The sequence below is a fragment of the Arvicanthis niloticus genome, chromosome Y (assembly GCF_011762505.2).
Source record: "Arvicanthis niloticus isolate mArvNil1 chromosome Y, mArvNil1.pat.X, whole genome shotgun sequence".
Classification (NCBI taxonomy): Eukaryota; Metazoa; Chordata; class Mammalia; order Rodentia; family Muridae; genus Arvicanthis; species Arvicanthis niloticus.
The window spans coordinates 6,517,423-6,535,438 of NC_133431.1; positions in this window are offsets into that span (position 1 = coordinate 6,517,423).

Consider the following 18,016-nt stretch of genomic DNA (forward strand, 5'->3'; position numbering starts at 1 on the left):
GAGGGCCTCTCTGCATCCAGATCAGATTTGCCTCTCCGCCTTGCTTTTATTTATTTATTTTTTAATGAAAAAAAGAAAAGAGTACAAGTACAGAATTCTCAAAGAAGGGCAAGAAAAGTAAATGTGAGAATCCAGCATTCCAGATCTGACTAGCAGCCAGGAGACAAGGGCTTCCCAGGAAATGCCAAGTGCTCTGTGCCTCTACAGAACTTCCTAGGCTCCAGGTGAGACAGGGCTCAGTCTCCCATGCTTTCCTCACCAAGTGTATACCTTCTGGCTCAAGATGGCCACTCCTGTATGTGACAGGATGTTGTAGAATCTCACAGCCCCGAGCTTAGCCATGAAAGCAGACTAGAGGGGAGACCAAGGTGCTGCTTGTGGTGGCAAGAAATAAGCAGGCTGGGCAACCACTTTAGAGGGCAGGTTGTTGGCCCAGGTCCTAAAGTTTACATTTGGCATCTTTGGCTATAGAAGTACTGTCAAGCAACCACCTTCTGAGTGAGTGAGTGGTGGCTACCAGAGGCCCACCTTCCAGAAGTCTACCTGGAGACTCCCTACACAGGGGCCACTCCCCTATTTGCTAAGGAAACAAAAACACAGCTGCAATTTGCATTCACAATGGAGGATAACAATGACTGAAGAGGTGGAGAGTGGGGAGCTAAGTGAAGCTGGGCACACACTACTCCAGTTATCCCAGCTTTTGGGAAGCTAGGTCAAAACAATGATTTCTAGGCCATGCTTGGCTACACAGTGAGGGGGGATGTGAGCAAGGAGGGAGGGAAGTAAAGGGAGTTTAAAGATACTTTTTTTTTTTTTAATCTGCTGTGTATGTGTGTGTTTCCTAAAACTAATGAGGAAAACAAATAAGGTTTGCCTCAGAGGGAGGGCTCATAGTTCTAAGAAGGGATGAATTAATTGTTTAGTTCACATCACAAACCAGGGCAGGCTGCATCTTCTAGAGAGTGGCTCTCTCCCTCGAAGTTTTATATTATACATACTATCATGACTCACTTGCAGCTGGGACGTTCTGCAGACTTCAGGGTCTCCTGTCTCCTTCCTGTCCCTTGTCCCTGGTTCCCTCTACTGTGCCTGGAGGCTATAGGGATGGTGCTGGAGTCGCCTGGAGGAAACAGAACAGAAGAAGCGCTTAGCAATGCTCTACAGATAAGAAGATGGAAATGTACCCTGATGTCTGCTTTGCTCAGAAACCATCAGAGGTACTCATCTCCACCGGAGGGATAACGGTGTCCATAAGCGTGTCCCTCCCTGTTGCATGTCTGAGAACTGTCCTTTGGTTCTTTCTCTCCTCCCTCTTCAGGCTGGCTCAAGTCAGTGAAGGTGCCTCCAGCTGGAAGTGTATCCTGAAAGCACTCAGTCCTCCCAAGATCTCCTAAGAGTTTTCCTCAGGTCAAACAGCGCTTGAAACCTCGAGCCGTTCTAGAAAATCTTTCCAAAGTTTTAGATTGAGTCAACAGAAATTTATCCCAGTTGTGGCCCAATCAAATTGGACATCTGGCCAACCATGACCCAGTAGGCTACGCCTCCTCCACACATGCCCAGGATGCACGTTCTGTCCGCACATGCCACTCTGAAGGCACAGGCACACACACACTGCCTCCAGCTCCCTCCCTGTTACTGCCTCTGCCTGGGCTTCTCCTCACCCTGCCATGTGCTGAGCATCATTGCCCCAGAGCAGAGTCATCATCCATGTCTGTGATACCCACAGTACTGCCCACTGCCTGCCTGTTGTGCCTTTACCTCAATGGATGCCTCCCTACAGTCTTGGCCTCCTCTGCAGACCATGCATCTATGGCCACCTTCAGATTCAGCCATCTTCAGAAACTATAAAGGAGCTCAAATGCCCATCCTGGACTCTGTGAGCCTCAGTGTGTCCAGGTGGCTGTGCATTACTCATTCCTCAAGCTCTGGTCTCAAGAGGTCTTCTAATATCCCAGCAAGACCAGACTCCAGTGCACACCTGCTCCGCCCCTTCCCTACAGTTGCCAGAGAAAATGCCAGCCACACCCATGGTTGGTTGGACCCAGCAGGGACCTGCACTGAGCAGCCACCTCCCTCCTCTTCCTCCTTCTCCTCCTCTTCCTCCTGTTCCTCCTACTCCTCCTCCTACTCCTCCCCAGGCCTGCAAAGGACAAAAGCCTTGACAAAGGCACCCACACCCCACCCATCTCCTGAAGAGATGGGCTTGAAGCAAGCACACTGAGACTGAGGGCCAGACAGAAGAAGCAGAGCCTTAGCTGCTGTCCAGAGGACCCAGGCAGGAGACTTGTAGTTCTCTGAGCACAGGGCATTTGGTGAATGAATGAATAAGTGAGTGAGTGAGTGAGTGAGTGAGTGATTGAGTGAGTGACTGAGTGACTGAGTGAGTGAGTGAGTGAGCGAGCACACTTTTATTTTCTTATCCATGTAATGAAGCTGAGTGTGATCATGAAGGACAGATGATCTGGGAGTTTTCCTATGTACTAGAAGACACTGCCCTTCAGAACAGCCACTCACACTCACACTCCAGCTGGCCAGCACGACATAGGAGTGTGACAGAAACAAAGGAAGCCCTGCATAAGTTCATCGGCCACTAGAGTTCCTCAGCACCCACAGAGCGCCCACCCTGGGTTTGCCACCTTGGTGTCATCAGGGAACCTCCCTGCTCAGTCTGTGTCTCCGGAAAGAGTGAACGTCTGCTGTCCACTGTGAGCGCTGAGAGGCCCTGCTCACAGGGGAAGAAGGCTACATGACAGTGGCTTGTGCGGGGAGGCTCACACAATGTTCTGTCAGGAGGAACATGGCTGGGGAGGGGGGGAGTTTCAGCGCAGGGATGGCACAGGCAAAAGCAACATTTCTTTTGTTTCTGTTTTTTGGTTTTGGTTTTTGGTTTTGTTTTTTTTTGTTTGTTGCTTTTTGATTTTGGTTTTTGTTTTGTTTTGTTTTTTTGTTTTTTCGAGACAGGGTTTCTCTGTGTAGCCTTGGCTGTCCTGGAACTCACTCTGTAGACCAGGCTGGTCTTGAACTCAGAAATTCCCCTGCCTCTGCCTCCCAAGTGCTGGGATTAAAGGTATGTGCCATCAATTATTGACCATTATTGGTTATCAGTTAGTATTGATAATTATTGATTACCATTATTGATTATTGATTATTGATTGGCATCAATTATTGATTATTATTCCATCACCAACATCCCCCTGCCTCTGCCTCCCAAGTGCTGGGATTAAAGGCCTGTGCCACCATGGCCCGGCATAAAAGCAACATTTCTTAGGATTCGTTCTCATTAAGGGACTTTCATACTTCTGATCCTATCTGATCCTTACACCAGACCCCTGCGAGATGAGCCAGGAACGCATCCCAAGTTCTGAATGAGAAATGAGTTTGTATAGCAGGTGGATTCTACCTCTCCTGAATTCTACAACAGACCTAGCAACTTTTTTCTGAGAACAGTGTTATGTGAGGCTATGCTTCTGTGTGCAAGGCTGGCCCGCATGGAGCTGTACTTCACACACATCCTGCACACACAGAGACGAACAAAGGAAAGGAGAGAAGCTGGAGTGAGAGGAAGCAATCCTCCTCCCTCAGGATTACCAAGCTCGGACAATCATGGAATTTCCACATCCACTGCGACCTCAGGGGACACACACAGCCCATCTATCCTGGGAAATATAACAGAAGCTGCTTGCCCTGAACACCACCTTCATCACCTCCATCTAGAGCTCCCTTTTCCTCCACACTTCAGAGACTATGAGCACAGACACTTTGCCAAGTGAAAGCAAAGACAGGCCCTGTCTTCCAAAACCATGGCCCAGCAGAGTAGAAATAATAAAACTGCAATAGATACTAAGTGCTTACCAACCAGCCCACGGGGAAAGCCCTGACCCACAATGCTTAGGGACGCCACCATGGCCAATTGCAAACAACCCATTAACACCAGCTGGCAAATTCCCTGATTACTTACCGCTATGAAGGTCTCAATTGGCCATCTAAGCAGACTTCAGCAAAACACTGTAACAAACCCAGCCCCATTCAGGGCCCTCCAGCCCCACCCCACCCCCAGTAAAAGTCTCAGTGGTTAGAGTTTGGGGCTTAGTGATGGAGGCTGAACAAGGCACAGGGAAAACAGGGCAGGGAGCTTTCTCAGTCTGATGAGGCGTCCTCAGAGAGACCATGCACCCCAGAGAGAAAACTGCAATAATCCTGTCCCATGAGGCAGGCCAAGTCAGTGCTCTGGGCAAAACCCTACAGCCTCCCATGGCCCCAGAGTAAAAGATGAAGTTCTTCCTTCCTTCCTTCCTTTCTTCCTTCCTTTCTTTCTTTCTTTCTTTCTTTCTTTCTTTCTTTCTTGAGATAGAGGAGGAGGGGAGTGGAGAAGCTGAGAGAGACACAATAGACAGGCTCAGAGAAGAAAAGCTCTGGTTCCTTTTGGTGCCTCACTTTTAACATGGGGTGCAGCTCTTTCAGTACCCTATAATAACAGTGCAGGCAGGGATGCAGCCAGTGACTTACCATTTGGGCATGGAAGCGTCCTGGACAGCAGGTCCTCCTGCCAGTGTCTGCCAGCTCAGATCTTATCCACAGGATGGGAAAGGAGGCCTGAGAGTGGAGGGGTTTGGGCCAAGGTCCAGCTGGTCCTCTGAGATCTCAGGACACAGGACACCTACAATTCTCGTTTGGCCATGACAACAGCAGCTGCCATTCGGGGCTTACTATGTGTCCGAGGACCGTGCTAGTTTTTAAACTTCATAGAATGCTCGAGGAAGTATTAGTCTTGCCACTTTGCAGATGGAGTAACTGGGGTTCAGAGGTTAAAGAGATCATTCAAATACATGAAGCCAAGACTGAACTGGATTGCCTTAGATTCAAAACCTAAGTCCTTAACCTATGCCACACTGACCTGATAAGAGGAAACACACACCCCGCCCACATGCCAGCTTGCCAATAGACTACCTGGGAGAGAAACACATCAAGGGAACCAGTCTTACAGTCCTGCAGGACTGCAGGTGCTTAAGGCAAATGTGGCCCTTGGGTTGGATTGGCCAGCTCTCAGTTAAACAGGCCCTGGACCAGGCCCCTCTTCTTCTATCCCACTTTCTCACTCACACACTATCACTCTCCCCATGCCATCACTGGATCCCTGGACTCCAATGACTGCTGGAGGTCATGTTCAAGTCTCACCTTGATTCTGTCCCAACAAGGTGATAGAGCCAGGTTCCCCCTGCTGTACTTGGTTCTATCTTGGAGGGATGCTGCACTGGGCTGTACCCAGGTGATCAATACATGTGCTGCAGGCTATAGCCCAGACAAAAGACCCAGAGGGCTCAAAACCACAAAAGCCAAGGGTCTTTATGCAGTCAGCCCCTCCCTACTAATAAAAAAAATCAGAAAGGACCACTAAGTCAAAAACCAAACACCAGAGGAAAACAAAGACACCAAATAATAAGACCAAATAATAAAAATTAAAGTAGTAATTACTGCACTCTTTTCATCCTTCACTTCCTCCCATGTGAGTAAGGTGCTATAGAGAATTAAGGAGTTTCTTAACTAGTGATTTAAAAAGCAGTAATTTTGTTTTGTTTTGTTTTGTTTTAACATTCTTAGCTTCTCAGAGTATATGTTACCAAAGTCTAAGAAATTAAATTTGCCAAGATACATTGAAGACAATTTTGCATATTCTAGAGACTAACTCTAAAAACTGTACTAGGATCCACTCGAAAGTAACATTTACCAGCAAAACTTGTAATTATAAACAGTATGACCCAGCCAGACAGTGGTGGCGCATGCCTTTAATCCCAGCACTTGAAAGACAGAGGCGGGTGGATTTCTGAGTTCAAGGCCAGCCTGGTCTACAGAGTGAGTTACAGGACAGCCAGGGGTACACAGAGAAACTCTGTCACAAAAAATAAATGAATAAATAAATAAATAAATAAATAATAAACAGTATGATCTGCACTCATTAAGCAATGCAACTATTTTGGTTGATTAGTACTTAATTTTAACTTAACAAACCTCTCCTGAATGATTCAATCATCACAGAGACAATACAATACCACAGTAATGAAAATGTAGCTCCAGCTTTTGTCTACATAACAAGGAACTACACTAAGGACTGAAGAGTGCTAATATGCACATACATTAAGAGTCGTGGCCTTAGAGAAACAAAGTGAAATCATCTAAACCAGGCAATGGAGCAGTGATGTATGAACAGAGATCTTAAATGCTAATCGTGTATCAGCCAGTTGCCAAGGTTAAAAAAAAAATGTAATACTGACATACATATTGTGAACAATTTGCTGTGGGGATAAACATACACAAATGTGACCATAAGAAGACTCAAAATTAAGAAAAAATTGAGGAGTAATACCCAATAAACAAAGACAAGTGCTAAAATGATCAGAAAGGCAAGAATCTAGATTGGGTGAATTAAAACTCAGAAAGAGGTTATTTGGAATCAAAAACCAGAAAATAAAATTAAATAAATAAATGATTTGGGGGTGGGGACAGAAACTGATGGAACAGGCTCCCTGTGCAAAAGAAAGTGGGTGAGTAGGTATCTTAGAGTTTTATTCCTGTGAAGAGACACCATGACCAAGGAAACTTTTATAAGGAAAACATTTCATTGGGCTGACTTATAGTTTCAGAGTCTCAGTCCATTATCATCATGGTGGGAAGCATGGCAGCATCCAGGCAGACATAGTGCTGGAGAAGGAGGTGAGAGTTCTACATCTTGATCTGTAAGCAGCAGCACGAGACTGTGTCCATACTAGGCACAGCTTGAACATCTATTAAAACCTCAAAGCCCACCTTCACAGTGACACACTTCCTCCAACATGGCCACACATATTCCAACAAGGCCACATCTCCTCATAGTGCAGTTACCTATGGGACAAGAATTCAAACACATGAACCTATGGGGGCCATTCCTATTCAAACCATCACAGTAGATAAGTCTTCAGACAGGAAGTTCATAGCTAAAACTATATATAACTTAAAATTTCCTGATATCTTCACCAAGCCACAAGACAAACTACTCAACCACTGCAGAGATTAGACCCAGGAAGAGTAGACAGAGCTGGTAGAAGAGACAGCAAAAACAAAGGTGTAATTAGGTGATACCCTTTCCAGACTGAGAATATGGCCCTCTCCTGACTTCTTTGGCAAAACCAAATGGTTACTGCTGTGTATGTACCCTTTCTCAATAAAGAAAGACCATCAGATCCTCTCTCAGGGAAATCACAAGCATGCACCACAAAGGACCTCAACCCTAATCCTGAGTCCCTGCATGAAGATCCTGAGAGATGAAGTGAAGCCTGGGTCGCTCTACAGACTCCAAGATGTTGGAGGCGCCAAAGCTGTGAGACATCTGTCAGGAAAAGTGGCTTACACGGAGTGGAACCAGCCTGTTAGAGACATATTCTGCAGGCAGAAAAGATGGAGGGATGGAGCCATCTAAGTCCTCTGATATCAGATATTAAGCTAGAGAACTGGCTTTCAACCTTCCTAATGCTGTATCCCTTTAATACAGTTCCTTGTGTTGTGGTGACCCCCAACTATAAAATTATTTTTATTGCTACTTCATGACTGTTATTTTGCTACTGTCATGAATTGACATATAAATTACAATTTTCTGATGTTCTTAGGCAACCCCCCTGTATATGGGTCAAAGCCCACAGCTGGGAATTGCTCGGCTGGGGATTCGGTGATTACATGCTGCATTATCAGTCTTATTTGGTCCAGCATTTTCTGACTATTCCCCCATTCCTCCTTTTAGGAATAGTAATGTATATCTGTGTCATTGTATGCTGAAGTTAATTCACGATTCAAACTCACAGGGTTTTATTGAGACTGTGGAAGACTAAGGGGGCTTCTGAAGTACTATTAAATACACTTTGCATTACAGCAATGTCCTCTGAGCCTTTGGAGCCTGGGAGTAGAATATAGTGGTTTGAATGAGAATGTGTACCATAGGGTCAAATATCTGAACCCTGGTGGTGATTTAACAGGCTACACCTCACTGGAGGCAGGCTCTGAGGATAGTATGTAGACTAGCCTCAATTCCAGTTCACTATCTCTGTTCATGTTTGAGGTCTAACATATGATCTCTCAGCTCCCTGCCATGATGGTCTCATCCTTCTGGAAGCACAAGCCAAAATAATTTCTTCCATAAATTGCCTTGGTATGTTTATTTTACAGCAACAGAAATGTAAATAATACAGACTATAAATAATTGAGGATTAAAACAATTTTTTCTTAATCCTAAAATGTTCACAATAAAATTGGGCTCCAAAAAAGTAAAATGTACTCAACCTCTGTATTCCACTAAATATTTCAGACAGCATCCCATCATCCTGCATAGCAGAAATACTCTTCCAGCATCTGGATTTTGGCAGCCATGTACTCATCCTACAACCAAAAAAAGGCAAAACAATAAACAACAGTTACAGCTCCCTGCCACTCAATTAACTTAAAAGCACCCTGACAGATTTACAAATACAGTCTCACTTTTTTAAACCTAAAATAATTAGGCTTCCCTGTTTTGATTATCATATCTTTAAAGTAAAGCTACAGGTGACAACAATGGTATGTGTTGTCCAAACTGCAAACGCCTTGTTTTTACCGATTATTAAAATTTTATATATTCCCTGTATTTTCTCAAAATAGACACATGAAAAAGAAAATGTTTTACTCTGTATAGATGATTAACTGACAATACTATGTACTAGATACTTATATATTTTTCCCAATTCTCGGTATTACTAGCAATGCTGAGATAAACTAAAATATATTAAATTGTTCTGTGCAAGAATATCTACTTCCTCAGGACAAAATCCTTGACAGTAAAATAAACTTTAAGAGTTAGAGTTTATGAACAATGAAAATAGAGAGTTGGTGTATAAAGTCACATGTTATACCTGAAGCCATATTATAAAATGAAAATAACAAAAATTATCTAGACATGTAAATATCTTTAATCATTAAAACACACCTATTTCCCAGCCATAATTTTCTGCTTGCTTCCTGCAACACTGCCTCATGGTGGCTGGAACTTCTATATGGGGAGAAAAAAATAAATTAATTTTATACCATGATGTACTCTTCATTGATCTTCTATCAAGGGAAACGGGAAATTTGCAAATTTAAATGTCTGATTAATGCAAGACAAAAGATTACTGCCAAGTATCCTTATCAAAATGAATTATTCTCAGGTTGCTTTATCTGTTCTATCTGTCCAGAGAACATCCTCCCTACAATTTAAGCCTCATATGTAAACACTTCTCAATTTTTCAACTGGGTCAGAGGGGTTGATGGAGAAAGAATCCATGCCCTCCTGAATAACAACACTTAACATTCACTTTGCATAAAACATCGATAAGTCCAACTAACAGTCACTTACTTTTTACCCCTAACTAGTTAAACAATCTACTAAAATATTCCCTTTATCATCTGACCTAAAATGGGCCTTAAACCGTGTCATACTAGCCACTCAAGAAAACACACACAGTATAACACATTTGCCATACAAATGCATCTTCCAAGAAGTTCATTAAAAGAACACATCATATGCTAGGCAGTGGTGGTACACGCCTTTAATCCCAGCATTTGGGAGGCAGAGGCAGGGGGATGATGGTGCTGGAATAACGATCAATAATCAGTACTGATCAATAATCAATAAACACTAATCAATAATTATCGATACTAATTGATAGCCAATAATGATCAATAACTTTTGGAACGTGCCTTTAATCCCAGCACTTGGGAAGCAGAGGCAGGCAGATTTCTGAGTTCAAGGCCAGTCTGGTCTACAGAGTGAGTTCCAGGACAGCCAAGGCTACATAGAGAAACCCTGTCTTAAAAAAAAAAAAAAAATGCATCCCCCAAGAAGTTCATTAAAAGAATACATCATAAGGGGCTGATTATTGTGATAACAAATTTAATACATGAGGCTGAAATATAATACAGCAAGGGAGTATTACTGCAGCCCCATGCCAAGATGTATTCTCAAGAAATTACTACACGCAAGAAGTCAGGTATAAGGAGGTTAATTGGGAGAAGGGAGAGGGGTGAGGCCTGCAGACTGGGTAGATTATAATTGATGGCACATGTTTTTAATGCCAGTACTCGGGAGGCAGAGGCAAGCAGATTTCTGAGTTCGAAGCCAGCCTGGTCTACAGAGTGAGTTCCAGAACAGCCAGGACTACACAGAGAAACCCTGTCTTGAAAAACAAAACAAAACAAAACAAACGAAAAAAAAAAACATCATCCCTTAAGAGTCAAAGAGATTCCTATTACAAAATTACTGGTTCAAACTCTGAATCTATATACCTCCTTTTAAAAGCAAATGACTTGAGAATTCTGCTAATGTGTATGTCACAGCCATTATATATAATTAGTGAATGAGAATGTCCCACAGACTCAGATATTTGGACACTTGTCAGCTGGTGGTGCTGTTTGGAAGGGATTAACAGGTATGGCCTTGCTGGAGGAAGTAAGTCCCAGGAGGTGAGCTTTGAGAGGTTGAAGACTGTTGTCATATCCAGTCTGCTCCCTCTGCTTCCTGCTTTGTGGCTGAAGATGTGAGCTCCCAGCATTCTGCTCCAGCTGCCATGCCTGCTGCTTGCTGCACTGCTTCCCATCATGATGTCTATTAAACTGTAAACAAAGTTACTCTCTCATGGGAAAAGGAAGGAGAAGGTGGCTTCCTCAGGTTTGCAGCTTACTTGGCAGAACACCAGGATTCTCTGCTTGAGAACATAAGCTTCCTCTGACTCAGTCAGCTGAGAATGACAAAGACTCTAGGTTGCCTGGAAGCCAGCAAGCTGGAAGCAGTCTCCTCATGCCATTTCTCTACAAATAGTCAAATATATCTTCAGATTTAAAGCCAGGTAGTACACCTATAATTTCAGTGTCTGGGAGGTTGAATGAGAATCAGGAGTTCATGGCAAGACCCATTTACATAATAAGCTCACGACCAGACTACAGGAACACAGTCTCAGTTATAAATAATATATAAATAAGAAATAAAAATATAGTAATTCAGCTGGGCAGGGGTGGCACACACCTTTAATCCCAGCACTTGGGAGTGAGGCAGAGGCAGGGGATCACTGTCATGGAATAACAATCAACAATCAATACCAATCAATAATCAATAAATGGTAATAAATAATTATCAATACTAGTTGACAACCAATAATGATCAATAACTGATGGCGCACACCTTTAATCCCAGCACTCAGGAGGCAGAGGCAGGTGGATTTCTGAGTTTGAGGGCAGCCTGGTCTACACAGTGAGTTCCAGGACAGCCAGTGCTACCCAGAGAAACCCTGTCTCGAAAAAACCAAAATAAATAAATAAATAAATAAATAGTAATTCATTTGATAACTCATATAAGATCACTTTATGCTCACCAGGGTTTCTGCTGAGAAAAGTCCATTAGAAAATTCCTGCTGATGGTGTACTGAGGAGGGTAGACAGGTCTGACACTGAGATAGATGCTAAGACTGTGGATATGGATCAGGGGTGCAGCACTTCCCTACCATTCAAGAGGCAGTGGGCTTGGTGTCAATATTGAAAAAAAAAAAAAAACACAAAACCAAGCAAACCCCATAGAAAACTAAAACTGCGTTTTCTATACAAAATTGTCCCAAGGCAAAGACACCTCCCAAGTAGTGGAAATTAGTTAAGAATAAGAGGAGAACAAAATTTACAAAGATCTGCTACTTCTCCCCAAATGGGATTCTTTCCCCTCTGAGAGTAGATAGTCTGTCAACTCCAGAGGAGGGGCTGAAAAGTGGGCCATGTTTTTAACAAACACCATACTAAGTTAATGAGAACAGGAGTCTAAGAATCTTCCAAATATACTGATGTCTGTATTAGGTTGTTAGTATCTTAGAAATAAGAACAAACTAGAAGTAAACAAATTAAGCTTCCCAGAAATCAAATGCCACCTCTGTTAGAAGTCTGCACACAGCTTAGAACACACAACACCAAACCAAACAATTCCAAGGGGGGGGGAGTTATTCAGGGCAAAGATGGTGGGGGGGAGAAGAAGAAGTGGGAAGAAGACAGTGAGATCAGAGGGTTCTGCCTGTTTTATATGGGCGGTGACATAACCTCTACCAGGTAAAGGTGAAGTAGCCAGGTGGCTTCTGGGAATGTATGGCTGTTGCCTTGGCAACGATGTGGGGGTTGCCTAAATGTGATATCACTGGGTTCAGAGCCTGATACCAACAACCTCACATTAGTTTATCTGTGAAGTGGACTGAAGTAACCCTGGCAAGAAGCAACTGGCTAGAACAATTGTATTCCACCGCTTGACAGCACTTTTGTTCACTCTACAGTCAATTTACAAATACAACTGTGACACAAAGAAATAAACTATACAAATGAGAGCCACCTAAGAATAAAATTAGTGGATAGAGAACTTTAGCCTTTTCGATAACCATGCAATGTTCAAGGAGATAAAGCAAAGGATAAAACTTAACTTATAAGTCTTTAGCCTTAAAACAAACTACAAATCTGTTTTACGTTCATGGCAACAGAGGCTAGCTAGCTATGCAGCCAGAGCCTATCTCAAACACACCAATCACCAAAATAAGTAAGTGCAACTGCCCCTGAGTGATGTGTAATCAATCCAATTACTGTAATCATATCCAGATGTAAAGTGCTACCTTACCTTCACTTAGAGTCACAAGAAATATTTGTTAGCTAAAACAAATATACAATGAGTTAATTGGTGTGCACATTTATTCACATGACATAACTCATGATGTGACACAAATGCAGAGAAAGCAACCTGTGGCAACTCGAGGATAAGGTGAGATAAGCTTAGTTTGGACCAAGTCCTATCTCTCTTCTCAGTACCTTTTCCCTTACCTTAACCATCAGTTTTCTACTTAGTTACTTACAACTGAGGACATTAAGTATAGTGGAATCCAGGGACATCTGTAATCAGTTCAATACCTGGAATCTACACAGAAACCAGACTCCTACCAGATGCCCCTGACCTCCACTTGTTGAGGTTTAGTCTGTCACTAGGTATTATAATGGTAACTGCAGGCCCCCAAGGCCTGACTGTCCCAGAGACAAGAGAGTCCACACATAGACCCAAGTGATGCTATGTGATGTTGCTCCCAAATTATTTCCGACTGCTGAATAGAGATGCCAACAGTCAGTACCTGATACTTGGACAGAAGAGACAGAAGCAGGTTTTAGTATTCCAGGACTTCCCCTGCATCAAAGAAGAACCTGGAGGGGAAAAGAAGATAAAGGGAGGAATCTGCCATGGGTTAGGTGAGTCATAAAATAATGACCATGTGGGTTGGCTAATTGGAGTTAAAAGCAGCTTAGACAAAACATGGCAAATTATATAGTGGGATTATTGGCTGGGATAGAGACATACCAGCTAGAGGATCAATAGCTGCTCTTATGTTAATTAAGGCTTATTGTAAATATATAGGTTGTATGTGTCTTTTATCTGAGAACTAAATGGCCAAAGGCAGGATACAATCCCTGAGTTGGGATTAAATAATTTCTACAACATCCACATACACATAACTCCTGCACACACACACACATAAAAATAATAAATGTAATTTTTAAGATTTATTTATTATATTTGTATGAGTATACTATAGCTATTTTTAGACATACCAGAAAAGGACATCAGATTCTATTACAGATGGCTGTGACCAACCATGTGGTTGCTGGGAATTGAACTCAGGACCTCTGGAAGAGCATTCAGTGCTCTTAACTGCTGAGCCACCTCTCCATTCCAATAAATGTAATTTTTAAAGAGGGTTAAAGCACTTGTCATTAAGCATGAGGACCCAAGTTCTATCACCAGAAACCCTGTGGCCTGACAACCTCCCTACTCATTGTCCTCTGACCTCCATATATGCACATGCACACATATAGACATACATACACAGAATAAAATAAGGTCATTATAAATCACTTACTTTGTGTATTTATTAAAGGTTTTTCCCATCATCTCTTCTTGACCCAGACTCACTTATCTTTGGTTGATGTAGCTGCCTGCAGCCACAAGTTAACTGGGTTCACCTGAAAGGGGGGCTGGGAATGAAAGGGACGGAGGGTGAGAAGAGACAAAGCCAAGACAAAGTTCTCTGATCAAGGCTTAAATTTAATAATTGGCTTTCACATTTATATGTGAAAAGGAAAGGGGAAGCCCCACCCTCAGAGTCTCTTCTCCATTTAGCCCAGGGGCTGGGCAAGGAGGTAGCAGTCTGGGAGGTGTCTAGGATAGCTCAGTAGGGTAGGTGAGGGGTGTGCATCCTTAATCAGGGGCCAGAGGTGTAAGGTGCAAGCCCAGCAGGCAGTCCATTCAACTCAACTCCAGCAGCCGACTTCAGGTCTCCAATGCAGGCAGCTTCCCAGGTCCTTTGTTATTCGGATATCTAGTGGTAAACAGCTTGTTCCAGCCTGCTCCACCCAGACCGGTAGGCAGCGTGGGGGAAGGGCACAGGTTGACATAGCTTGTTCCCCACATCTACCTTTCCTTTCCTCATGCCTATCATGTTCGCATGTGTTTCTCCTCCCTTAATGTCCACTTTTAAATCTATATTAAATGCTTTGTAAACTACAGTTCTGGGGACTAGACAGATTGGTTCCAGGTTAAAAAAAAACTTGCTGCTCATGCAGCCTGGAGTCCAAATCTCAGCATCCTTCAAACACCTGTGACTACAGCTTCCATGAATCAGACAACATCTTCTTAGGCAGAAATAATGAAAAACTGCTTGTAATTTGAAGGAACATGCACTTACAAACATATGCAAAACTTTGTCCTTTTAAAATGTAGCTCACAAAAGAGTTAGGACCTGGGTCATGAGTCAAAGAGAAGTAAGTAAATATCCTGGTTCCTTTGTACCATGTGACCCAAGCAAGTACTATTATCTCTACGAACCTGTTTCTGAGTGTGCCAAAGTTTTACGGTGCTTTTGAATATTAAATGGGAAACCACTTAGCAAAGAGTTCTGAAACATAGCCCATACATTGTAATTTACCAATTATTATTAAATTTTGGAACAAATGTTAAAAAGACAGTGGTGTTTCACTTTCATTTTTAAGTGTCAAGCACACGCTTAGAATCCTGACTTAAAGTTGAGGCCGAAATATAAAAGAAATTATAAAAAGCCATTTGCCAAAAATAAATGCGAAGTAAAACATCTAGTATTACAGAGATATAATAAATATAGGCAGAACCATGAGTTTTTAAGAATAATTTGATACATAATCTCAAAGTTTTATTATTAAATATTTTTAGTTTAGGTTTCATAAACGATACAAAAAAAAAAAAAAAAAAAAAAACATTAAAAAAAAAGGAGAGCAAGCCGGGCGGTGGTGGTGCAGGCCTTTAATCCCAGCACTTGGGAGGCAGAAGCAGGTGGATATCTGAGTTTGAGGCCAGCCTTGTCTACACAGTTCCAGGACAGCCAGGGATATAAAGAGAAACCCTGTCTCAAAAAAACAAAAACAAAAACAAAAAACAAAAAAAAAAAAAAAAAAAAGGGAGAGCAAAGGTAAGTATGTAGAATATACTAGGTTGCTTTACACCAAATAAATCCAAAATATGACATGTAGGAAAAACTCCTTGTACAAACTGGTAGAAAACATCACACTAAAGATGATAAAACACCTCTCCTTTCTCAACACTTCAAAAAACAGACTTCCCGGAGATCTTCGAGGTTTTCCTGTCTGGAAACAAGAAAGCCCAGTAACTTCATCCATCACCACAATTGTATTTCCAGTAGAACATCAAAGCAAAATCTAGGAAAGCCACTCTGGTGGCTTTCTCACACTCAGCACTTTTTATTGTATTCTAGACATGCAGAGAAACTATTTAGAAAATCAAATTGGTAGGCAACAAACTTTCACTCAAAAACAATATAAAGACGAATTCTATTTTATCATATGGCAATAAAAAAATGTTGTCAGAAGACAGGCAATGGTAACACACTTTTTATCCCAGCACTGAGGATGCAGAGGTAGGTAAGCAGATCACTTGACTTTGAAACCAGCCTGATCTATAGGCTACTCAGGAAGAGGCAGGGCTTCATAGAAAAACCCTGCATCAAAAAAGAAACAACATTTTTGAAAGTGTGGGTTGTCTGCTTGTTTGATTTTAAGGGAGATGTTCAATAAGTGCAATGCTGCTCTGCCAGCAGGAGGGCCTCAGTTCAGACTCTTATCCACTTGAAATCTGCTGCACTGCTGCCTGTTTCTATCCAACTCCAACACTTTGTCTGACAAGACACAGATCCTAGGAGTCAGCCAGTCCAGCCAAAATGGCAAGGCCAGGTTCAGTGCTTGACTTTAATATTAATGTAGAGAGCATTGGAAGACATTGGGCATAGTGCTAGGGCCTCTACACACAGCATAGAAAACTCAGACCTATGTTCTTTAGCATGTATTAACTCAATTCCTCACTATAATGCTATGAAGTAGGTAATACTATAGTCATCATATACAGCTGAAAAAAATGAAGCACCAGAAGTCATTAACCAGTCCAGGCTCATGCAATCAGTAAATGGGAGCTGGCAAGATCTGGACTGAAGATGTCACATTTTCAAATCAATTACAGGATCCATTTAGTTTGAAATTTTACCAAGAGCCTATTAGGTACCAGACACAGTTTCTAAGTACTAGGGATAAATTATAAATAATCTAATGGATCTCTACCCTGTAGTTAGGGAGAGGAGAGCCACAAAGTCTAATGGGAATAAATAACAAGTGAAAAGTGTATCTAATAATAAATACAAATGAGAAAAATATTTAAGACAAAACAAAAGAGTCAAAAAACAAAAAGAGAGAGACTTGCTTCTATTTTAGGAATCAGGAGTTCTCTCAAGTAAAAAACAGCAATAGAAGACAAAAACAACTACCACCAGCCAGAAGAGGTGTCCAGTGTATCTGCCTGGGTAGCATCCTGAAGCCCAATAGTTAGAGTCACGGGGTAAGGCTAAGGGTAAGTTGGCAGCTGCCCTAATGGCAGAGAGAAGGAGCTTAAATTCAATCCTGTACGTATCTCAGAGCTTGTCGAAGACTTTGAGCACAAAAAGTTCAATCCATGTTCTTTTTTTAAAAGAACTTAGAAAAGATCATTCTTACTATGTGAGGAACAGCAAGCAAAGTAAGACACCAAATGACAGCACTAACCCCACATTCTAAGGAAGATGACACTAGAACTTAAGACTTGCTTTTGTGTATGGTTTACAAGGAGGGGAGATATTAAAAGAACCTACAACTTGTCTCTCAATAATCACTTTTCCTCATACTCTCAGTTCTGTTCAAAGAAAATTACATTTCTAAATATCTATGAATACCCACATTGTTTCAGTTGGCATTGTTGTTACTAGAAAAGAAGTAAAAAATTTTTGGTTGCTTTTTTCCAATATTCTGCTTAATTTACCCTGTGATTTATTTTGTTTTTTATTTATGGAAACTATGCAAGGCAGAGGGAGAAACCTTACATGGAGGTGAGCGGTGAGGGGAAGCTGGAGAACCGCAGCTCAGGCCCCTGGCGCCCTGCCCTGATCTGCAAAATCTGGAGGAGCAGATGCTCGCATGCACAGGGAATGAATGGCCCGGGTCGCACCAGCACTGGAGGAAAGAGTGACTTGCGACGATGTCTTGGGGACTCAGAGCCAGGCCCGTGGGCGCACAGGTCGGCGAACCACGCAGTGCAGGCAGCAGAGCTGGGGTGGCTGCACCGCTGTGGAGAGGGAGCCGGGGGTCCTCGGTTACACATTCAGCAGCCTGAGGTGCGAGGGCAGCGTGGCCGGACGAGGCCTCCAGGCTCCCCGCCATCCCAGACCCACCCGCCGGTCCCCGAGGGGGGTCCTCACCTTCCTGCCTCAACACACTTGGGCCTTGCCAGGGGCGCCACTCAGTGCCCTCACCGCAGCCGGGAGGACGCCGGAGAAGGTAACCAGTCAGCAGGGCTCCGAGCAGCACCATCTGCACCGCGGCTGCAGCCCTCGCTTCCTCAGTTGCGGACTGC